Source organism: Nomascus leucogenys, chromosome X (genome assembly GCF_006542625.1).
Source record: "Nomascus leucogenys isolate Asia chromosome X, Asia_NLE_v1, whole genome shotgun sequence".
In the NCBI taxonomy this organism is placed as follows: Eukaryota; Metazoa; Chordata; class Mammalia; order Primates; family Hylobatidae; genus Nomascus; species Nomascus leucogenys.
In genome coordinates this window covers 39,890,667-39,902,733 of record NC_044406.1, presented here as the reverse complement: position 1 = coordinate 39,902,733, position 12,067 = coordinate 39,890,667, and positions in this window count along the sequence as shown.

Here is a 12,067-nt window from a genome sequence, read left to right as displayed (position 1 = left end):
TTTGCATCAATTGCCAACATTTTATGGATAAAACTCAGTAGATTTCATGTAAAATTAGGAACTTCAAACTTCTCTTGAAAATCAGAAGATTTGGTAACTTGTTATTCGCATTCCTTAGAGGTACCAATCAATCAAAACTGAGTAGTAGCTGCTAGCTGCTGCACCATTTAGATGGAAATAGTCAATTTTGTGGGTTTTTTTATTTTTATTTTTTTGTGATGGAGTCTTGCTTTGTTGCCCAGGCTGGAGTGCAGTGGCATGATCTCGGCTCACTGCAACCTCCGCTTCCCAGGTTCAAGTGATTCTCTTGCCTCAGCCTCCTGAGTAGCTGGGACTACAAGCGCGTGCCACCATGCCCGGCTAATTTTTTGTATTTTTTAGTACAGACGGGGTTTCATCATGTTAGCCAGGATGGTCTCGATCTCCTGACCTGGTGATCCACCCAACTTGGCCTCCCAAAGTGCTGGGATTACAGGTGTGAGCCACAGTGCCTGGCCTGTGTTTTTTTTCTTTCTTTCTTTCTTTTTTTTTTTTCTCGCTCTCATTAGAGGTTAATCAATTTTACTGATCTTGTAGAACCAGCTTTTAGTTTCATTGATTTTTCTCTGTTGTTTTTATCATTTCTCTTAGATTAGTTTCCACTTTGATTCTTATTATTCCCTTTTTTTCCTGCTTACTTTGGGATTCTCACTTTTTCTAGTTTCTAAGGATGAACATGAGGTCATTGATTTGAAATCTTTCTTCTTTTCTAATGTAGATATTCATTGCTATTACTTTCCTCCTAAGTACTTCTTTAACAGCATCCCACAAATTCTAATATAGTGCATTTTCATCTTCCATTAGGCTAAAAATACTTTTTTTTTTTTTCAGACCAGAGTCTTGCTCTGTCGCCAGGATGGAGTGCAGTGGCACGATCTTGGCTCACTGCAACCTATGCCTCCCTGGTTCAAGCGATTCCCCTGCCTCAGCCTCCCGAGTAGCTGGGACTACAGGCGCGTGCCACCATGCCCAGCTAATTTTTTGTATTTTAGTAGAGACGAGGTTTCACCATTTTGGCCAGGATGGTCTTGATCTCCTGACCTCGTGATCCGCCTGCCTTGGCCTCCCAAAGTGCTGGGATTACAGGCGTGAACCACCGTGCCCAGCTTAAAAATACTTTTTAATTTCCCTTTTCATTTAATCTTATGATACATGAGTTATTTATAAGTTTGTTATTTAGTTTCCAAATGTTTAGGGATTTTCCAGAGTTTATGCATTATTGATTTCTTAGTTAATTCCATTGTTATCTAAAAATATACTTTGTATGGCTTGAATCCTTTAAAATTTACAGGGAGATGTTTTATTCCACAGAGTATGGTCTATATTGGTAAATGTTCCATATGTATTTGAGAAGAATGTACATTCTATTGTTGATTAGAGTGTTCTATAAATGTCAATAAAGTCTAGTTGGTTGATTGTGTTGTTCAAATCTGCTTTATATCATTTTGACTTTTCTGCTTACACTGAGAGAAGAATATTAAAATCCCTTACTGTATTTGTGGATTTGAATATTTCTCTTTGCAGTTCTATCAGGGTTTGCTCCATGTATTTCTTTTATTAAGTACATAAGCATGTATGATTATTATGTCTGCTTATGTAATTGACTAAGTTATAACTTCTTTTTTTTTGAGACAAAGTCTCGCTCTTGTCCCCCAGGCTGGAGTGCAATGGAGCGATCTCAGCTCACTGCAACTTCTGCCTCCCGGGTTCAAGCGATTCTCCTGCCTCAGCCTCCCGAGTAGCTGGGATTACAGCTGCCCGCCACCATGCCCAGTTAATTTTTGTATTTTTAGTAGAGATGGGGTTTCACCATGTTGGCCCGGTTGGTCTCGAACTCCTGACCTCAGGCCACCCACCTCGGCCTCCCAAAGTGCTGGGATTACAGGTGTGAGCCACTGTGCCCGGCCAGTTATAACTATTCAATATCCTTCTTTATCCATGGTAATATTCTTGGCTCTAAAATCTACTTTGTCTCTTCCAAATTTAGCCTCTCTAGCTTTCTTTCCACTGAAGTTAAAGTGGCATATCTTTGTCACATCTTTTAGTTTTATTGTATTTGTGCCTTTAAAACTAACGTGCATTTTTAAATGGATAGCATGTAGTTGTGTCTTACATTTTTATTCAGTCTGCCAATCTCTGACTTTAAATTGGGGTGTTCAGACCTGTTACATTTAATGTCATTATTATTATGATTTGGTTCGAGTCCAGTATTTTTTTATTTGTCCCACCTGCTCTTTGTTCCCTTTTCCCTGTTTTCTGCCTTCTTTTGATTAGTCAAGCATTTTCTTCTTTTTTTTTTTTTTTTGAGACAGAGTTTAGCTCTTGTTGCCCAGCCTGGAGTGCAACGGCACCATCTCGGCTCACCGCAACCTCTGCTCCCAGGTTCAAGCAATTCTCCTGCCTCAGCCTCCGAAGTAGCTTGGATCACAGACATATGCCACCACACATGGCTAATTTCTGTATTTTTTAGTAAAGACGGGGTTTCACCATTTTGGTCAGGCTGGTCTCGAACTCCTGACCTCGTGATCCATCTGCCTCGGCCTCCCAAAGTGCTGGGATTACAAGCATGAGCCACTGCACCCGGCCTAGTCAAGCATTTTTCTGATTCTATTTTATCTCCTTTGTCAGTTCATTACTTGTAACTTTTTGTTTTGTTATTGCAGTGGTTAGTCAAATTTCATTTTAAAGGCTTTAAATAATGAGGATTTTAAAAAAATATATTTATCCTTTTCACTACCATTTCTGGCCCTCTTAATTCCTTTCTGTAGATACATATTTCCACCTAGTATCATTTTCCTTCTGCATGAAAGACTTCAACATTTCTTGTAGTACAGGTCTGCTAGTAACGGATGATTTCAACTTTTCTATGTCTGGGAAATGTCTTTATTTTACCTTCATTTTGAAAGAGGCTCTACAGAATTTTACTTTGACATTTTTTTCTTTCAGTATATTAAAGGTGTTTCTCCACTGTCTTCTTGCTTGTATTATTTCCAACTAGAAATCCAATGTCGGCTGGGCGCGGTGGCTCATGTCTGTAATCCCAGCACTTTGGGAGGCCAAGGAGGGTGGATCCCCTCAGGTCAGGAGTTCGGGACCAGCCTGGTCAACATGATGAAATCCCGTCTCTATTAAAAATACAAAGGTTAGCTGGGCGTGGTGGTGGGCACCTGTAATCCCGTACTTGGGAAGCTGAGGCAGGAGAATCGCTTGAACCTGGGAGGCGGAGGTTGAAGTGAGCAGAGATCATGCCACTGCACTCCAGCCTGGGTGACAGAGAGAGACTCTGTCTCAAAAAAAAAAAAAAAAAGAAAGAAGAGAGAAATTCAATGTCATTGTTATCTATATTCCTCAGTATATAACATGCTTCTTATCTCTAGCTGCCTCTAAGATTTTCTCTTTTTCACTGATTTTAAGCAATATGATTATAATGTGCATTGGTGTAGCTTTCTTCATTTTTCTTGTTCTTGGGATTCATTTATCTTTTTAGTTCTGCAGATTTATAGTTTTCATCAAATTTGGAAATTTTCAGTCATTATTGTTTTAATTTTTTTCTATCTCCTCCCACTCTCTCTTTTAGAGACTCCAATGACCCATCTATTAGTCAGTTGAAGTTGTCCCACTTTTCACTGATGGTCTTTTAATTTCTTAGAATTCATTTTGTCCCTGTGTTTTATTTCGGATAGTTTACATTGCTATGCCATCACGTACACTACAATGTTCTTCTGCATATCTAATCTGCCATTAATTTCCATCATCATGTTTTTCGTCTTAAAAATTTTAGTTTTCACTTCCAGAATATCTATTTTGGTCTTTTTCATATCTTCCATGTCTCTATGTAACTTTTTGAACATATGGAACATGGTTATAATGTCTACTAAAATGTCCTTGTCTGCAATTCTAATGTCTCTATTAGCAGTGACTCAATTTCAATTGTTTGTTTTTTCTCCTCAATATAGCTTGTATTTCTATGCTTTTTTTCATTGTTCATAATTTTTAATTGGATACTAGCTAGACATTGTAGAGTGTACCTTGTTTGGTGCTGACTGTTTTTTACATAAATATTCTTAACATAGTTCTGAAACATAGTTAAGGTACTTAGTTTGACCCTTTTGGTTCATACTTTTAAATTTTGTTACAGGACTGAAATGGTGTTCATTTTAGGCCTAATTATTCTCCACTACTAAAGCTATCCTTCTGTGTACTCCACCCAGTGGTCCATGAATTTTGAGGTTATCTAGTGTAGCTGGTGAGAACACCATTATTTTTGCCCCTTCATTCACCACAGACACTGTTAGGTCTAATCTTTTTGGGTGATTCTCTATCTGGTCTTGGGTACTTTCCTCACATGCATGCTCTGATCAGTCCTCAGTTGAATGTTGGAGGAAAATCTCTGTAGATATCTAGCTATCTACAGCTCTCTCCTCTCTGATCCTTTCTCCTGCAAAGTCAATTCACCTCAGTCTTCCTGGATGCTCAGCTCCATCTTCTTGATGTACCATACCCCAGAAAATATTTCAAGGCAAAAATTGGGACTGTCTTTGGGCTTACCTCATTTCCCCCACCCCCATCACTCAGGGCTCACTATCCTTCATTTCTGGATTTCTGGATCTCCAGTGTCTTGGAAACTGTTTCCTATAGCTGAAACATATTTTGGTTATTTCAGTTATAAGGGTAAATCTGATAGTTCTTATTCCATGTTGTCCATAACAGAACAATAAATAATTTTTTAATTGAGGTATCTTATATGCAATAATATGTACTACTCATGTGTGTATAGCTCAATTATTTCTGTATCTGTGCGATCACCATCTGGATCAAGATATTAACAGTTTCAAGCACCCCTAGCAGGCTACCTCACTACTCTGTCTTATTGAAAGCTATCTTATTCTTTTGTTTTGACCTTGAGGAAACTTATGCTAGAATCAGGATAAATCTGAGTAATTTTACCGCTGCCACCCCTACTATCAATCTCCATCTTCCAGAAGTAGTCCCATTTCAGAGATTCATTTTTTTTTCCCAACAGATGGTCATTACAGAGTGAGTATTTTTGTCCAAGAATATTGGGCCTAAGTATTTAGATGTTCCCAGTTTAACATTGAAACCCACCCTGATCTCACTGTTACCAGTTTATTATTCACATAGAATACCAATAGATGCTACAGAAAATAAGTGATGCTAACAGAATTACGATTGTGACTCAGATCATGAAAAGCAGCATGGTGCTGTGGAAAAAGTAATGGCTTACTTCCTCTTTTCCCTCTTTCCTGCCTAGACAAGAAATCAAAAACTTTATTTTAAAATCAGCGCCATTTCTTCCTGAATTTCTGATCGAATTATTACTCCTATATAGCTCTGTTCCCCCTTCCTGATTTTTGTAGTATTATTTGTATACATATCATATCCATATATATTACAAACCCGATAATACTTTATTATGATTATTACTGCACATACTCTTGGGCCTTATAAAGAAGCTGAGAGATGAAAGGTGAGCAACTATATATTTATGGTGTTTGTCATATTAACCTTTTAATTTATCATTTCTGATTCCTATTTGTTAATGTGAATTTGAATTGCCATCTGTGTCTTTACTCCAATAAGCTTTGCTCCCACCCACCTCCCATGTGATGTTATTGGAAATTATATTGTATTTATGAATGTTATAGTCCCAACAATAAAATTGTATGCATTTTTATATAATTATTGTTAAATGAGTTAAGAGAACAGATAAAAAATATAGATTTACATGGCCATTTTTATTATTATATAGTTTCCTTTACCAGTATTTACTTTGTGTGTGTGGATTCTGTGTGCTCTGTGCTTTTAGGCTGAAGAAGTTTCTTTATTACATTTATTGTTAGATTTATCTACCAGCAATAAGAGTTTACAATTTTTAAATCTGTGAATGTATTTATTTTGCCTTCATGTAACTTTTTTATTTTTTAATCATTATTTTTTTGAGACAGGGTCTCACTCTGTCATCCAGGCCGTAGTGCAGTGGTGCAATCACAGCTCACTGCAGCCTTCACCTCCCCGGCTCAAACAATCCTCCTGCCTCAGCATCCTGAGTAACTGGGACCACAGGCATGTGCCACTAAATTAGCCACTGGCTAATTTTTAAGTTTTTCATAGACATGGGGTCTCCCTATGTTGCCCAGGCTGGTCTCAAACTCCTGGGCTTAAGCAGTCCTCCTGCCTTGGCCTCCCAAAATGTTAGGATTACAATCATGAACCACAGTGGACAGCTGTCTTCGTTTTAAAAGATAGTTTTGCTGAATGTAAGATTCCATGCTAACATTTTTTCCTTTCAGCACTTTGAATACGTCATCCCACTATCTTGTGGCCTCCATTATTTCTACAGAGAAGTCAGTTGGTAATATTAGTGGGGCTCCATTGTAGGTGATGAGTTGTTTTTCTCTTCTTCCTTTCAGTATTGTCTCTGTCTTTGGCTTTCAGCGTTTTTCTGTGTATGGTTCTTGCGTTTATCATACTTGAAGTTTACTGAACTTATTGGATATATAGATTAATTTTTAAAATCACATTTTGTAATTTTATCAGTCATTATTTCTTTGAATACTTTTTTCCTGCTCCCTTTTCTCTCCTCTCTCCTTATTGTACATCTGTTATGTGTATATTTGTGGGCTTAATGGTGTGCTGCCTTTTTCTGGGGCTCTGTTCATTTTTCTTCATTTATTCTTCTCTCTGTGCCTCAGACTGGTGAATCTTAATTGATTTATCTTCAAGTTTGTTGATTCTTCCTTCTGCCTGCTCAGGTCTGTTATTGAGCTCCTCCCATGAATTTTTCACTTACACTTTTCAACTCCAAAATTTTAGTTTTTCTGTTTTATAATTTCTATATCTTTACTAATATTCTCTATTTGTCAACATACCTCCTTTCCTTCTTTAAGCGTGGTTTCCCATGGTTCTTTGTATGTATGCATAAAGGCTGATTAAACATTTTTTCTGTTAAATCTGACATCTAGGCCATCTCATTGGCAATTTCTGTTGCCTCCTTCTAATTCCTGTGCATGGGTCAGGCACTTCTGTTTGTTTGCATGTCTCATCATTTTTTTGTATAACATATTGTCTTTTTTCATGATCTGTTAGGCTGTCTGCCTCTGTTAGTATCATTCCCTGCTATTAGGCTCCACTAATTGCTGGCTGATTTGCTCTATTGTTTTGGATAACACCCTTGGGCATAAATTACTCAGCAGTCTGATCCATTAAATTTGACCCCTTTGCAGGAATAGTTTTTGAAGCCAAACTGAAGTTCCTTCTGACTCTAGGAGGACTCTTGTTAACTGTCTCTTTCTCTGATCCTCCCTGGAAAACTAGCTGGCTTCTGGTTTATTTTGCTTCTCTCATGGATCTACCAGACTGTTCTCAACGCTTAACACTAAAAACTTCATTGTTTTTGAGATTGTGCTTGTGCTTGAACTTACCACATTCTGTTCCAAATAAATTCAGTTTTATTGCAGAGAGCTTTGAAGCTCTCTTCTTATGGCCAGTCTCCCTCCTGAGCAAAATCACTGCACCACTGCTCTGGGGCGTGGAGTGGGAACAGTGGACTGCTTCTCTCAGAGTGAAAGCCCTATTTTATGAGTTGAGCACTGGGTAGAGGCAGCACCCTCTGGTCTTCTTGGTTTGTCTCTGCCACTGTGGAACCTGCGCTCTATGAGCAAACTTGAACAAGGGATATTAAAACCCCAGTATTTTTGGCCTGCCATGCCTGACATAGAGTTTCCACCCTATAAATGGTGGCTAGGTAGAGGAAGGGCACCCTGGGCCTCTCAGCTGCACTCGCTTTGAATTTAGACTCTGCAACATAAAGCTGGAGGGGATGAAAAATACTAATACTGGTGGCCTGCTCACTCCAGGGAGAAATAATAGCCCTTAACCAGGAGATTGGGGAAGAGGAGGCTATATTTTATTGGCCATACCCACCTAAATGATAGCTTTAATCACGCTGATTTTGATGGGGGAAGGATTGAGTAGGTCATGGCTCAAGTGCCACAGACTTTCACTTTTCTTACTGACATTTATATTTTTTGAATAAATGTTTCTTCATTTGTTCTATGCCTTTAGAGAAATTTTCTGAGACTTTATATGGTTATTTTAAAAATAATTTTTAGCAGTTATGGTTGTTTCCCTGTGCGGATGGTCTGTAGAACACCTGGTACTTCCTTTCTGGAAGTCTGTGTTTTTATCCATACAAAAGCTGAGATTAATGGATATCTTCAAATTAAGTAGAGTGAAACTCAGTAAGAAATCAGTAAAAGGGAGGGCAAAACAAAAAGCTGCAGAACAAATAAATATAGGTTATTTGCATTAGCTGCTCATATCAGTAGGGAAAAAATAGATTCAGTCAAAATATGTTTTTGGAAAAAGAAAGTAAACCACCTGGAAGAAAAAAATAGAAAATGGGATTTTCCCTCATACCTCATCTAGAATAAATTCCTAATGGATCAAATATTTAAATTCAAACATTGATACATTAGAAGTAACAGGAGAGCTGTTCATAATCTTGGAGGAGAAAAAGGCTTTCTAAGTATGCTTACAAGAAATTCACATCAGTAGCCTAAAAGTAAAAAGATGGAAAGGTATACCGTGAAAGCACTAATCAAAAGAAAGATAGAGGGCCAGGTGCAGTGGCTCATGTCTGCAATCCCAGCACTTTAGGAGGCTGAGGAGGGCCAATAGCTTGAGCCCAGGAGTTTGAGACCAGCCTGGCAACATGCCAAACCCCTGTCTCTACAAAAAATACACAAATTAGCTAGGCATTGTGGCGCACACCTGTGGTCCCAGCTACTCAGGAAGCTGAGGCGAGAGGATCACTTGAGCCTGGGAGTTTGAGGCTGCAGTGAGCTGTGATTGCAACACTGCACTCCAGTCTGGGCAACAAGGTAAGACCCTGTCTTCAGAAAAAAAAAAAAAAAAAAGAAAAGAAAAGAAAGCTGGAGAGGTTATATTAATATCAGACAAATTATACTCCAGAGCAAAGGTAATTCCCAGGAATAAAAAAGGGCATTATATAATAATAAAAAGGTTCCATTCACCAAGAAGACATAACCTTCCTATATGTGCATACACTAACAAAAGAGTTTCAAAATACTAGGGGACTTCAAAAAGTTTGTGGGAAAATATAATTAAAAGATAAAAATAAAAACTATAAACTTTATTTCTCAACATTAGCTCCATCAAGTTCCAAACACTTTTGTAAGCAATGATTCCAGCCATTTAGTCCATATCTAAAGAACTGAAGGGCCTGGAAATTCAACCATGTTAATGCAGTTTTTTTTTTTTTTTTTTTACATTATTAATCGAAGGAAAACAAGCACCTTTTAAAGATTTTTTTAAGATTAGGAAACAAAAAGAAGACTGAAAGAGCCAAATCGGGACTTCATGGTGGATGCCTAATGATTTCCCATCAAAACCCTCTCAAAATTGCTTTTGTTTGATTAGAGGACTGAATAGGAGCACTGTTTACGTGAAGCTTTTCTGGGTGTTTTTCTGCTTAAGCTTTGGCTAACTTCCTCAAAACACTCTCATAATAAACAGATGTTATTTTTCTTTAGCCCTCCAGAAAGTCAACAAGCAAAACGCCTCAAGCATACCAAAAAACTGTTTCCTTGACCTTTGCTCTTGACCAGTCTACTTTTCCTTTGACTAGACCACTGCCACCTCTTTGTAGCCATTACTGTGATTGTGCTTTGTTTTCAGGATCTTACTGGTAAAGCCAAGTTTCATTTTCTGTTATAATTCTTCAAAGAAAGGCTTCAGGATCTTGATCCCACTTGTTTAAAATTTCCATTGAAAGCTCTCCTCTTTATCTGCTGCTGATCTGGGCACAATGGTTTTGGCACCCATTGGGTGGATAGTTAGCTCAACTTTATTTTTTCAGTCAGAATTGAGTAAACTGAACCAGTTGAGATGTGTATGGTGTTGGCTATTGTTTCTGCTGCTAATCATCAGTTCTCTTCTATTAGGGCACAAACAAGTTGAATCTCTTCCTCACAAATGTATGTGGATAGTCTGCTGCTGTGAGCTTCATCTTCAACATTGTCTCATTCCTTCTTTTTTTTTTTTTGATACCCTGGCACTGCACAGGGTGGAGTGCAGTTTTTGTGATTATGTCTCACTGCAGCCTCGACCTCCCTGGCTCAAGTGATCCTCCCACCTCAGCCTCCTGTGTAGCTGGGATTAGAGGTGCACACCAACACACCTGGCTAGTTATAAAATTTTTTTGTAGAGATGGCATCTCGCTATGTTGCTGTGTGGATGCATGGTAGGCTCAAGCAATCTTCTAGGCTCAAGCAATCTTCCCTCCTTGGCCTATCAAAGTGCTGGGATTATACATGTGAGCCACCACACCCGGCCTTCATCCCTTCTTAAAACAGGTTATCCATTTGTAAACTGCTGATTTCTTTTTAAAATTTTCTTTTCTTTTTTCTTTCTTTTTTTTTTTTGTTGAGAGTCTTTCTCTGTTGCTCAGGCTGGAGTGCAGTGGCACAATCTTGGCTCACTGCACCCTCTGCCTCCTGGGTTCAAGTGATTCTTGTGCCTCAGCCTCCTGAGTAGCTGGGAATACATGTGTGCACCTGTAATCCCAGCACTTTGGGAAGCCAAGTCAGGAAGATCACTTGAAGCTTGGAGTTTGAGAGCAGCCTGGCCAATATGGTGAAACCCCATCTCTACTAAAACTACAAAAAAATATATGAACTGCTGATTTCTTTGGGCATTGTCTCTGTAAACTTTTCATAACACATCAATGGTTTCACCATGCATCCACACAGCTTCACCATAAATATGATGTTTTTCTTGTTTCAGTTGTAGCAGAATTCATGTTGCTCTCACAGGCGCTCTTTTGAAACTGATGTCCTATCCTTCTTAGCGCTTCAAGCTAGATCCTGTTCAGACATGTTAGCGTTTATTTTGGTGCAAAAAATTTTTGAAATCCAGGCATAGTTTTTTTTATAATATGTATTTCCATGAACAGTTTGAAGACTCCTCATATATAAAGCAAAATCTCAGAGGCTGAAAGAAGAAATAGACAAATTCAGAAACATAATTAGGGACATCAACACTCCTCTGTCAATAATTAATATAATATTTTACATAGTAAATAACCAAGGATACAGAATAACTGAATATTATCAATTATCTCTAGCTGATATTTACAGAGCATTTCACTCAACAACAGGAGAACGCATATTCACATTCTTTTCAAGTGTACATGGAACATTCACCAAATTGGCCATATCTTCAGTCATAAGACAAAATTTAACAAATGTAAAAGAACTGAAATAATATATTGTAAGTTTGCTCATCATAACGGAATTAAAAAAACAATAGTGGAAAATAACAGGAAAATCTCCAAATACTTGGAAATTAAACATGCATTTCTAAAGAATCCATGGGTCAAAGGGGAAGTACACGCTGGAGACAGTGGCTCATGCCTGTAATCCCGGCACTTTCGGAGGCTGAGGCAGGAGAATTGCTTGAGCCCAAGAGTTCAAGACCAGCCTAGGTAACAAAGCAAGACTGCGTCTCTACAAAAAATAAAAAAAGATTAGCTGGACATGGTGGTGTGCTTCTGTAGTCTAGCTACTCAGGAGACTGAAGCAGGAGGATCACTTGAGCTTAGGAGTTTGAGGTTATAGTGAACTATTATCATGCCACTGCACTCCAGCCTGGACAACAGAGTGAAACCCTGTCTCAAAAAAAAAAAAAAAAAAAAAAAAGAGGAACTACAAAGGTAAATTAGAGACCATTTTGCACTAAATTAGAATCAATATACAAAAATATCAAAATACAAAATATAAAGATTGGTAGGATGTAGCTAAAGCAGTGCTTAGTGGGAAACGTGAGTCAAATTGTTGAAATAAATTGTAAAAGTACCAGCAAAACTAAGGACCTTATTGCTAGTTTCCTTCTTTGCTCTGACCACATTTTGGTCATTTATTCATTTAACAAACATTGATAAACACATATTTTATGCTAGGCTCTTAAGTGTTTAAATGTCATCTTT